This window comes from Meles meles, chromosome 11 (genome assembly GCF_922984935.1).
Source record: "Meles meles chromosome 11, mMelMel3.1 paternal haplotype, whole genome shotgun sequence".
NCBI lineage: Eukaryota > Metazoa > Chordata > Mammalia > Carnivora > Mustelidae > Meles > Meles meles.
This window is the reverse complement of record NC_060076.1, coordinates 56432375-56445208: the sequence shown is the minus strand read 5'-3', so window position 1 is coordinate 56445208 and position 12834 is coordinate 56432375. Positions and strand designations below refer to the sequence as shown.

General features: G+C 36.8%; 1 protein-coding gene across 1 annotated transcript in view; it reads left to right on the top strand.

Annotated features, from left to right (window-relative positions):
• The window catches only part of LURAP1L (leucine rich adaptor protein 1 like), a 57016-nt gene that overhangs the window by 29528 nt on the left and 14654 nt on the right, over positions 1–12834 (top strand). The gene's annotated exons all lie outside the window — the stretch shown is intronic.

Genomic DNA, 12834 nt, shown 5'->3' with positions numbered 1-12834 from the left:
CTTGCTCCTGGTGAAGTGCATTAGGAGTTATTGGAAATATTTCTTAGACATCTGTTCCTTAGATGTCCATTCTTGTTCCTTAAAATGGAGCAGCAGTCAATTTTTTTTTCTAAAAGGAAGCATGAGAGTCTCATTCATCTATCATTTTATGAAATTTTTACTGCATTAACTTCTTTAAACTGCTACAAAGATATAATTTAAAAAGGAAATCCTGCTTTAAGAATGTTTTTAAGCAGCACCTGGATGGCTCAGTGGGTTAAGGCTCAGCCATAGGGCGCCTGGATGGCTCAGTCTTTAAGCATCTGCCTTTGGCTCAAGTCATGATCCTAGGGTCCTGGGATCAAGTCCCACATTGGGCTCCTTGCTTGGCAGGAGGTCTACTTCTCCCTTTCCTACTCCCTCTACTTCTGTTCCCTCTCTCACTGTCTCTCTCCATGTCAAATAAATAAATAAAATCTTTTTAAAAAATGTTTTTAAATAGATTAATTTAAAAGAAAGTGTGTTTAGTAATTAAGTTAGGAATATTTAATATCATTACACTGGAAAGGCATGTAACAACTTTCTTTTGTGTCCAATTTAAAAAAGCAGAATAAACACACACTTCAGAAAAACTTAAGTAGGTCCCCAGATAAGGAGAACAAGCCAAAACTCAAGAGGAAAAACTCATTTGCCATGAGAATTTTAAAAACAATAAGACTGGGTTTATGGGTAGAAATGAAAGATCAGAAGAATTTGGAGTCAAGACATCTGGGCATTTCTGCATCATGTGCTTAAAAAGTAAGCATATCCTTGAAAAGCACTTCACCCCATCTTTGCTTCTGATTTAAAAAAAAAAAAATTGCAAAGCCACCTTGCTTCACATATGCAGATGAACTCTGAATTCTCAGCCCGATTCCCCCTAAAACAATCTATCACTTTTGATTCAGGAGACTGAAATAGTACTTGAGCCAAATTAATCCATTCCAGAAAGAGCTGAACATAAATTTGGACTGATGTCAAGAAACTGCAGTCCTTATCTAATTTCACTGTAGAGCCAAATTATTTTTTCTTTAATTTTTTTGCAGTTAGAATTAGTAAAATTTTGCCCACACAAAAGAACAGGCCCAAAACACTGATGAAACCCCTTCAAGATCTTTGGAGGGTGTCTCAGTGTCAGTACCCATGTCACAGCAGTGAAGTGTCAGTCTCATCAAGAACTTCTGTTCAAGACTATAGAATGGACTGGCACAACATTTCCCAGACTAATCCTGGCTCACCGTACTAGCCAGGATGTGCCTCCCAATTACTTCTCCACCTTCACTTCCCACCACGTTCTACACCCTCAGCCTTCCTCATAAGTTTGCCACTTCCTGAGCATGAAATGAATTTTTACATCTCTAGATCTTTCCTTATTTTTTTCCCCTCACAGGCTCAGACTATAACATCCGTCTTGGTATAGCCCACCCATACCCATCTCTCTATATCAAAACTATCTTTTTTTTTATTATTATTTAACTGGCATGTCTTCCCAAAAACAAATTAATCCATGCATATTCTCTGCTACATTATTATATGCATATGTCTCTGTTATTTTCCCTTTCATAAATTTTCTCATTAAACATATTTGTCGATTTGCCATGTACTGAAAAACAGTTAGAAATTAGAATTAATGGGCAGGATAGACCCTCTGCACTGGAATTCATGCTTACCACTTCTTTGTTGCCTATCTTTGTATTCCATCACCACAGATGTGTTTGTTTCTCCCCATCTTAAAAAATTCTCTATTTTTGAAAAATCCATTTGTTGATATATAAACTCTTTCTACCAATGCAGCCACTTCCCAGACTCAAACTCTGAGATCATTCTAATAGAATGCTGTTGGGCACATGGAGGAGACTTCACCTTTCCATGAAAACTGTACATTTATCATACACTGTATTGGAGGGGCATATAGGTGGCTCAGTCTGTTAAGTGTCTGACTTGATTTCAGCTCAGGTGTTGATCTCAGCATCCTGAGATCAAGCCCCATGTTGGGCTCCATGCTGGGTATGGAGCCTACTTTAAAAAGAAAAAAAAATGTGCTATATTGGAGAATCAGGACATTTTAGGGTTTGAAGGAATTTTAAAATAATCTCCAATATTCTCATCTAACAGGAAAATGGAGACATGGGAAGGTTAGTTGACTTGTTACAAATCACAGATTCTTAAGGAACAAAGACTTAAATAGAAGTTTTAGTCATCCTTGCCATTCTTACTAACACATGCAATCAATGGGTAGTTGAGTCAGAGAGCATCATAGTTCTGAATAAAAAAACAAATCAGCCATCATCTCTCTTTTAAATTTTTTTGTGTATTATTTTTGCTGAAAGTGGTTCAGTGTAGATATAAATAGGACAATTTACATCACATTCAAAGGAGAACAATGTCTTATATATCCAGATGAAATCATCCACGTTAATTAGAGTAAAATTCTAGGAGAAAACTATATTGGAAAAATGAAAACGACATTTTAGACATTATATCCATGACTGCAACTAATCTCACTTAAAATAAATGAAACAATTTTTCAGAGTGGTATCATGCAAAGGGACAGCTTCAATCCTGAAATTTCTGAAAGACTGAAGTTATAAGTACATAAATTTAATTACTGGTAATCTGTTGTACCTGAGATATCATTAAACTTATTGTAGAAAATAAAATGTAAATAGCTCAGTAAGATTATGAGCACTAGATCATCACAATATTTGGTGCATACTGAATCAAAGGTAATCAGAGAGATAAATCCATAGGAAATAAAGACCAAATCCATTCCTTCCTCATAGAATTCACCTTGGTTCACACTGAAAAGACAAAGATTATTTAGTCTAATTTGAAGTATTAACTTCAGGGTATGAGTGTTCTCTTATGCAATAAGGGTAACTTTTTCCCTAATACATAGGACATAAGTGATTTAATAAAAGTAAAAAGGAGTTGAAAACCTAGGGATGGAAGTTGAACAGAAACCTTCCTCCTTAAAAAGGAACTTTTTAAGTTCCTTCGCATTTATCTGCATTATCTACACTGTTTGGGGCCCATTTATGCCAGTTCTAGCAAGATTTCTCTCTCTGGCTCTGTTATTTGATTCTTTCTAAGTACATTTTTCAGGAAAAAAATAAGACATGACTCAAACAAATATAAAACAAGTATATGGCTAAAATTTATTTAACTCTTAATGAGAACCATCAAGATGGAAAAGGTAGATAAAGAAAGAAACAGAGGAGCAGAAGGCAAATAGTCCAAAAGGAAAGATATGCTGAGTTAAATTCACTAGGAATTGTTTTCATGTTTTTTAATACCTGTAATACTGGAAGCTTGACCACCTACTGCCTGAATTTAGCTTATCTGTTTTTATGAAACTTTGACTCGAACCCAGGCACACCCATCACTTACTATGGCTGTCGTCCAGTAGGCTTCAACTAAAGCAATTGCCCAGGGGCCCCTAGAAAGACCCCCAAGAATAGCTTGAATATAAAAGACATCTCAAATTTTTCCCTTTGAATTTAGATTCCTCTTTTGGGAAGGCAAAATTAAAAGGGTTTAAGTTTTATTAGAACAGATTAAGTTATTTGATTGAACACTATCACATGTGCCTAGAAACAATAAATGGTTATAGTTTGGAATAAGAATACAGTACAATTCTAAATTATTCCCTTGTTTTTCAGATCAAGGATGTGCCAAAGTCAATACAAAGCACAGAAATTTTTCAGGTTAGATAAGGAATCTCTACTATCTGAGCAGATTTCATAGAAGAATAACATCTTACCATTTCTTGGTAAGAGCAAAATGAATTCTTTCATATTAATTTTTCATTCCAACAGAGGGAAAAAAACTCAAAATTAGTTTTAGCTTTGCATTAATATGTTTAGGAGTAATTTATTCACAAGTTCTTTCAAAAATTTATCTTATAATAAATCCATTCAAAATTCAGCAAAGTTTACTAACATTTTTACACTTTTTACTACTTTTCAGAATTATTCTTTGTAGAAGATATAATTCAGGACAAATAAAGAGGTTATTTATTTATTCATTTTGTATTTTACATCAGTTTTCTATATCAAGGTAAGTTCTATTCTTCACTATCTTCTCTCACATTCTGGAACAAACAATTTTGACAACAGAAATATTCCTCTCTTTGATAAACAAAAACACATTTTAGTTATAGTCCTTTGCCATGATTATTCCTAGAGTAGTCTCAACCAACCATATAAGCCATAATTTTCTTTTTTTTTATTTATTTTTTTTAAAGATTTTATTTATTTATTTGACAGAGAGAGAGATCACAAGTAGGCAGAGAGGCAGGCAGAGAGAGAGGAGGAAGCAGGCTCCCTGCAGAGCAGAGAGCCCGATGCGGGGCTCGATCCCAGAACCCTGAGATCATGACCTGAGCCGAAGGCAGCGTAAGCCATAATTTTCCATCAAATTTACTAATCTTTCAGAGAAAAACTGGGGAGTGATCACTCCCTCTCATATAAAAGCATTTTAGGAGACCAGCAAAGCTTACACAACTATGTTATAAAATCTCCACAGCAAAAAACATAACCTTTCACACCTTTGTAAGATCGTGAAATTAATGTTCATTAAAATGACCCAGAAATATAGCCACTTTATTATTGTTAAAATAAAAAGCAGATACTCATAAGAATTGGTGACCCGGCTTTCATTTTCTGTCTTCCTTATAAATTATACAGATATTAAGATTTGTATTAACTCAATACTAGTCTAAGTTCTAAAATCCATAAATATCTTGAAAATTATGTTTAAGCTGACATGGAAGGAACAAAATTACAGTTGAATTAAAAATATTAAGAATTCTAGGGGTGCTTGGGTGACTTGTCAGTTAAATGTCTGACCCTTGATGATCAAGGGTTGTGAGGTTGAGCTGCACATCAGGCTCCATTGTGGGCCTGGAGCCTGCTTGAGATTCTCCTTCTTCATTTTCCTCTGCCCCTTCCCTCCCTCGTTGCATCCGCTCCCTCTCTCTCTCTCTCAAAAAAAAAAAAAAAAAAAAAAAAAAAGAATTCTAATTCCATATAGAAAATACACAATAAATTGAAAAATCCAGAATACACCAGCTGTCCCCACATCTTAAAGAACTGGAGAATCAACAACAAATCAAACAAACTCCACATGCAAGAAGGGAAATAATCAAGATTAGAGCAGAGATCAATGAGGTAGAAACCAGAGATACAGTAGAACGTATCAATGAAACTAGAAGCTGGTTTTTTGAAAGAATCAATAAGATCGATAAACCATTGGCCACACCAATCCAAAAGAAAAGAGAGAAAGCCCAAATTAATAAAATTATGAATGAAAAGGGAGAGATCACAACTAACACCAAGGAAATAGAAACAATCATCAGAAATTATTACCAACAGTTATATGCCAATAAGCTAAGCAACCTAGATGAAATGGATGCATTCCTGGAAAGCTACAAACTCCCAAAATTGAACCAGGAAGAAATTGACAACCTGAATAGACCGATATCTAGTAATGAGATTGAAGCAGTGATCAAAAACCTCCCAAAAAACAAGAGCCCAGGACCTGACAGATTCCCTGGGGAATTCTACCAAACTTTCAAAGAAGAAATAACCCCAATTCTCCTGAAGCTGTTCCAAAAAATTGAAGCAGAAGGAAAACTTCCAGACTCTTTTTATGAAGCCAGCATTACCCTGATCCCCAAACCAGGCAAAGACCCTACCAAAAAGGAGAATTTCAGACCAATATCACTGATGAATATGGATGCAAAGATTCTCAACAAGATCCTAGCAAACAGGATCCAGCAGCACATTAAAAAGATTATCCACCATGACCAGGTGGGATTCATCCCTGGGTTGCAAGGTTGGTTCAACATTCGCAAATCAATCAATGTGATAGAACACATCAATAAGAGAAGAGAGAAGAACCACATGGTCCTCTCAATTGATGCAGAAAAAGCATTTGACAAAATCCAGCATCCGTTCCTGATGAAAACGCTTCAAAGTATAGGGATAGAGGGAACATTCCTGAACTTCATAAAATCTATCTATGAAAGACCCACAGCAAATATCATCCTCAATGGGAAAAAGCTTGCAACCTTCCCGTTGAGATCAGGAACATGACAAGGATGCCCACTCTCACCACTCTTGTTCAACATAGTATTAGAAGTTCTAGCAATGGCAATCAGACAACAAAGAGAAATAAAAGGTATCCAAATTGGCAAGGAAGAAGTCAAACTCTCTCTCTTTGCAGATGACGTGATTCTTTATATGGAAAACCCCAAAGACTCCACCCCCAAACTACTAGAACTCATACAGCAATTCAGTAACATGGCAGGATACAAAGTCAATGTACAGAAATCAGTGGCTTTCTTATACACTAACAATGAAAATACAGAAAGGGAAATTAGAGAATCGATTCCATTTACTATAGCACCAAGAACCATAAGATACCTGGGCATAAACCTAACCAAAGAGGTAAAGGACCTGTACTCGAGGAACTACAGAACACTCGTGAAAGATATTGAAGAAGACACAAAAAGATGGAAGACTGTTCCATGCTCTTGGATTGGAAGAATAAAAATTGTTAAAATGTCTATACTGCCTAGAGCAATCTATACTTTTAATGCCATTCCGATCAAAATTCCACCGATATTTTTCAAAGAGCTGGAGCAAATAATCCTAAAATTTGTATGGAATCAGAAGAGACCCCAAATTGCTAAGGAAATGTTGAAAAACAAAAACAAAACTGGCGGCATCACGTTACCCGATTTCAAGCTTTACTACAAAGCTGTGATCACCAAGACAGCGTGGTACTGGCTTAAAAACAGACACATAGACCAGTGGAATAGAGTGGAGAGCCCAGATATGGACCCTCAACTCTATGGTGAAATAATCTTCGACAAAACAGGAAAAAATATTCAATGGAAAAAAGACAGTCTCTTCAATAAATGGTGCTGGGAAAACTGGACAGCGATATGTAGAAGAATGAAACTCGACCATTCTCTTACACCATACACAAAGATAAACTCGAAATGGATAAAAGACCTCAACGTGAGACAGGAATCTATCAGAATCCTAGAGGAGAACATAGGCAGTAACCTCTTCGATATCAGCCACAGCAACTTCTTTCAAGATATGTCTCCAAAGGCCAAGAAAACAAAAGCGAAAATGAACTTTTGGGACTTCATCAAGATCAAAAGCTTCTGCACAGCAAAGGAAACAGTCAACAAAACAAAAAGGCAACCCACAGAATGGGAGAAGATATGTGCAAATGACAGTACAGACAAAAGGTTGATATCCAGGATCTATAAAGAACTTCTCAAACTCAACACACACAAAACAGATAATCATATCAAAAAATGGGCTGAAGATATGAACAGACACTTCTCCAATGAAGACATACAAATGGCTATCAGACACATGAAAAAATGTTCATCATCAATAGCCATCAGGGAGATTCAAATTAAAACCACATTGAGATACCACCTGACACCAGTTAGAATGGCCAAAATTAGCAAGACAGGAAACAACGTGTGTTGGAGAGGATGTGGAGAAAGGGGAACCCTCTTCCACTGTTGGTGGGAATGCAATGGGTGCAGCCACTTTGGAGAACAGTGTGGAGATTCCTGAAGAAATTAAGAATAGAGCTTCCCTATGACCCTGCAATTGCACTGCTGGGTACTTACCCCAAAGATACAGATGTAGTGAAAAGAAGGGCCATTTGTACCCCAATGTTTATTGCAGCAATGGCTACGGTCGCCAAACTGTGGAAAGAACCAAGATGCCCTTCAAGGGATGAATGGATAAGGAAGATGTGGTCCATATACACAATGGAGTATTATGCCTCCATCAGAAAGGATGAATACCCAACTTTTGTAGCAACATGGACGGGACTGGAAGAGATTATGCTGAGTGAAATAAGTCAAGCAGAGAGAGTCAAGTATCATATGGTCTCACTTATTTGTGGAGCATAACAAATAACATGGAGGACATGGGGAGATGGAGAGGAGAGGGAGTTGAGGGAAACTGGAAGGGGAGATGAACCATGAGAGACTATGGACTCTGAAAAACAACCAGAGGGTTTTGAAGGGGCAGGGGGGTGGGAGATTGAGGAACCAGGTGGTGGGTAATAGGGAGGGCACGTACTGCATGGAGCACTGGGTGTGATGCCAAAACAATGAACACTGTTATGCTGTAAATAAACAAATAAAAAAATAAAAATAAATAAATTAAAAAAAAAGAAAATACACAATATTTTCTTAATCTTAAACAATGTATGGAAGAAACATTAGCTTATCTCATCAATAAACTAGTACAACAGATTTAGGAAGTTAATATTAACCTAGTCTCTTTCACTAGAAAATAATACAAATCTCAAAAAATAAAATTATAGTTGACCCTTAAACAACACAGGTTGGGACTGTTGAGGTCCTTTAATATGCAGATTTTTATAGTACTGTACTATAAATATATTTTGTCTTCATTACAATTTTCCTAATAACATTTTCTTTTCTCTAGTTGACATTATTGTAAGAATACAGTATATAATACCTATATAAAATGTGTGTTGGGTTATCAATAAGGTTTCTGCTCAATAGTAGGCAATGCATAGTTAAGTTTTTGGGGAATCAAAATGTTTACATGAATTTTTGTGCAGGAGTCAGCACCCCCAAATCCCCACATTTTTCAGGGGCCGACTATATATGTTTGTTCTCCATACTGACAAAGCAAGGAAAAGAAATTTAGCTATTTATAACCTAAAATTACCAAAGCAGTTACTGTCTAAAGATTCACTTAGTTCTGCTGTAAACATGCTTCTGAGTTAGCATTATCTGTGAGAAATGTTTTTGTTTGTTTGTTTCCCTTAAAAAGATCAGTACATTCAGTGTGTCAGAGTTCAGTTTCTTTATTTTCCTGAAATTCTGAGAATATTAAATTTTTGCAAGTATTTATTAGCCTCTATATTTAGAAAAATCTCTGTTTTCTTAATGGACTTTAAAATTATCAATATACTCTAGAAATGGGAAAATATATTATTTTCTTATCAATGAGCAGTAAAATGTTTTTCTGTTAAATGCACAGCCTTCCACAGAATTTGAAGCTTCAGTTCTACCACCTCAGACACAGAGCACACATTCTCAAAGGGTTATCTTTCTATTCAGTGGAGATGGAATATCTTCTACATAGATTTGAGCACACCGATAGACAAAAAATATATACCAACTAACCGTATTCCATGTTGTCTCTCATCCAACAGAGAATAGATTCACATCATCCTAATAGAGATCACCTAATGATCCCATCATGAAATCAAATTGCCCATTAGTGCTATCCCAAATGGGGAATAATTTACAGCTTATGTGACTTTGACAGACCTAGGTGGCTCAGTATCCACCAGTCCCTGGAACTGGCTGTTCGCACACATTTTATACATGAGGATTCAGTATCCACTTGTGGAAATGGATATGACTTAAACAATGAGTTAAAGAAAACACTTAACTATTGGCTAAGGATCTGAAACAACAGCAACAACAAAGCAAACAAACCAGAATAGAAAGTACAAAATCAGAAGAAAAGAGAGTCTGGAGTCAATTAGGCAACTTCATTTAACTAGTTCTAACAGGTAAGCCACTCAGCCTCCAAATCTATCAAAATATAATTTTCAAGGAATTTTAAACATGGTTCTCATATAAACATAGAGGGAGCACATATTGGAGATTTAGTTAGCTCATTTAATGAAAGAACCAGCAAGATGATATCAACTGGTTCAGAAGAATTATGGGAATGTTTCATCTATTTTCTCAGAAAAGATATATGAAATCATTTTGTGGGGTTAGAGACAAATTGTTTAATGTCCAGTAGGACAATAAAACCATAACCTTTGAATTTTTTTTTCAACTGGAGAGAAGTTATTTTCATGTCTTCCAGATACAAATCTACAAGTCAGCTAATAACTTCATGAGTCTGAGCCAAAGTAGTAGTAAATTGCAGGTCACACAAGGTATATCCCCACAGATAATTAAATAATGTTTTGGCTATGATTCAGCATATCTTTGAAGACCCATTCAAACTGTTTATATATCTTCAAGTTTACTGACTCTTTGGCTATGTACAGTGTACTGATAAATTCATCAAAGAGTTTCTTGACTTACATTGCAGTGTTTTTGATTTAAAGTATTTCCCTTTGATTCTTTCTTCAAAAATTGATTCTTTTCATTTCTCTGCTTACAGTACCTGCCTGTTCTTGCATGATGTCCAGTTTTTTTCTGTAGACCCCTTACCATATTAATCGTAGTTATTTTAAATTCCCAGTCTAATAATTCCAAAACCTGTATCATATCTGAGTCTGGTTCTGATACTCTTTTTTTCTCTTCAGACTTTGTTTTTGCTTGTAGCATGCCTTGCAATTCTTTGTTGAAACGTGACTATGATGTAAAGGAACCAGAATAGGTAGCTTTTGAGTGCAAGATGTTACATTTATCTGACTAGGAGTTAGACTGTTTATTGTTTGCTGTAGCAGTAGGTGTCAGAGACTAAAATTTCCCCTAGTTCTTTGTTTGTGTCCATTCTGTTATCTTTGGGTTTTCCTAGAGACTCCCGAAGGAGAGTCTGAATTCTGTGATACTTTTAGCTGAAATCCTCTGTTAGTACCCAGGAGCCCTGTTGACATGGTGATAAGTTGTGGGGAAGGAGAAGCCTTCTGTGGTCCATGATTAGGTCTCAATTAATGAGCTTGAGTTGGGTGTTTCCCTTCCCCCACAAGCTTAGGCTCTGCAAAAATCCTAATACATTAGTCTCTGGTAAAATAGTTTGCCTTGAGGACAGGCCTTGTTAAGAAGAACAGAGGGGGCGCCTGGGTGGCTCAGTGGTTTAAGCCGCTGCCTTCGGCTCAGGTCATGATCTCAGGGTCCTGGGATCGAGTCCCACGTCGGGCTCTCTGCACTGAAGGGAGCCTGCTTCCCTCTCACTCTCTCTGCCTGCCTCTCTGCCTACTTGTGATCTCTCTCTGTCAAAATTAATAATAAAAAAAAAAAAAAAAAAAAAAAAAGAAGAAGAACAGAGGGCTATGGGCATATTTCAGAATGGTATCTTGTCCCTTCTCCCTGCCAAGCCTAGGGGACAGTGAGAACCTGGTGGGGTTCCTAAAGCTGATACTCATAAACATGTAGGGGTCTCCCTGAAACTGGACCTCTTGGAGTTTTGAACTCTCAATCTACTCTACGCTGAACCTCCAGCAATTCATCAGTTAGAGTTTAAACTGTTATCAGCTGGTATCAGCTCCACCTGGGGCCCTCTGATTCCGGACTTAGGATCTTAGTAAGCCATAAGTCTCTGCATCTACCTGTTAATCTCTCCCAGTGGCAGCAGTTTGCCCCATGACCTCAGTTGTCTGAGGAATCTAAGAAGAGTTGTTGGTTTTCAGTTTGTTCAGCTTTTTTTCTTATTGTGAAGATAGGAGTGGTAATTTCCAAGCACTTTACAGGTCAGACTGGAACCATAATGAGAATAATCAGCCTCATCACACATTTGTTGTAACAATGCCATTAAATTTATTAGACAAGTTAATGTGTAAGGCCATGGCACATACAAAGCATTCAATAAATGGCAGATGTGTCTAATTCTTAAAACTAATGAAACAAAATAAATGAGACAAAATAAATCACTGGACAAGACAGTCCATGTATTATCAGCAAGTGTTGAAATGTAGCAGGTATTTCTCACTGGCCACTCTTCAGGATGTGAGATCACTGCTCTAACTAGTGTCATCTTGAAAGCCCCACCCAAACTTTCCCAGATGAAAATAGTCAGTGTTTGGGCCTCATATACAAAACAAAATGATCTTCAGCATCACGAAGTGAAATATTTCCAACATTACCAAATTATCAACATTAGGTAAAAATGAATGATTGCATCAAAATGCCAGTGCCTCACTTATGTTTCCTACACAAAAGGACCTTTCTACAGAGGACTCTTTTTTAAATCATTTTTTAAGATCTTTATTTATTTGAGAGAGAGAGAGAGAGAAAGAAAGAGATTGAGCATCTACTGGGGAGAAGGGCAGAAGGAGAGGGAGAAGCAGAGTCTCTGCTGAGTAGGGAGCCTGATGCAGACTCCGTCCCAGGACCCTGAAATCATGACCTGAGCTGAAGGCAGACATTTAACCAATTGAGATATCCATGTGCCCCCAGAAGATTCTTTCTAAAGAAAATGGGTTAACTGGCTCATAGGAGACTCTGAATAAAAGCGATTTTAATCCTTACCCTAATTTCCTCCCTGCTCTCCCCGGGGCGGCCAAATTAAAGGGAATTCTTCAATTTAAATGGAGAATTATGAAAAGCAAGATTACAATTTGATAGAATCCTCAGTATTGAAAATTCAGTGATGTCAGCTGCATTAATCTCTTACTGTACTCTAAACTCTTAAAATTATATCTGAAAGCTATTACCTAAGTTTAGTTGATTATTTTATCATTGTATACCCTCCTTTTTATGACCCTCAAGTTATAGGGAATATGTTTATATGTGACCTCCACTGAAAGCATCATGTGTCAGATACCAGAGGTGTGAAATGTTGTTTCTCTTTCTAAGTAAGGGGAAAAAAATGTTGTCCTGTGGGGGATGTAGATGGCCCTCTCTTGAAGACTTTAACTTCCTTGAGCGCTTTCTGTCTCTATCACTAAATATTTAATTACTCTGCTTTTTTACTTTTTTTTCCCCCAAACTATAAAACAGTGAGCCCGTAGAGTAGCATTCCGTGGAGACGGTGGTCCAGCATCCATCACCCAAAATCATCCACAATTAGATCTGTCGGCCCTTTCTCCTCCAAGTGTCCATATACC